The sequence below is a fragment of the Herpailurus yagouaroundi genome, unplaced genomic scaffold (assembly GCF_014898765.1).
Source record: "Herpailurus yagouaroundi ecotype Mexico unplaced genomic scaffold, PumYag 429, whole genome shotgun sequence".
Classification (NCBI taxonomy): domain Eukaryota; kingdom Metazoa; phylum Chordata; class Mammalia; order Carnivora; family Felidae; genus Herpailurus; species Herpailurus yagouaroundi.
The window spans coordinates 20,615-20,815 of record NW_024412646.1 but is presented as its reverse complement, the minus strand read 5'-3'; positions in this window follow the sequence as shown (position 1 = coordinate 20,815).

Below are 201 nucleotides of genomic sequence, written 5' to 3'. Positions count from 1 at the left end.
TCTTTCATAGGGTTAATAACTATGCTGCTACCAAATTTCTGGAAAATAAAAGTAATTCAGGTTATTATATTTACACAGCAAGCAAAACACCTTTAAGTTAAATAGAAAATTTTACATCATTTACAAGGAAATCTCAGAAATGCAAATATGCAGTAAATTTCAAAAGAAAAATTCATTCCTACATAAAGACAAGATAATGTG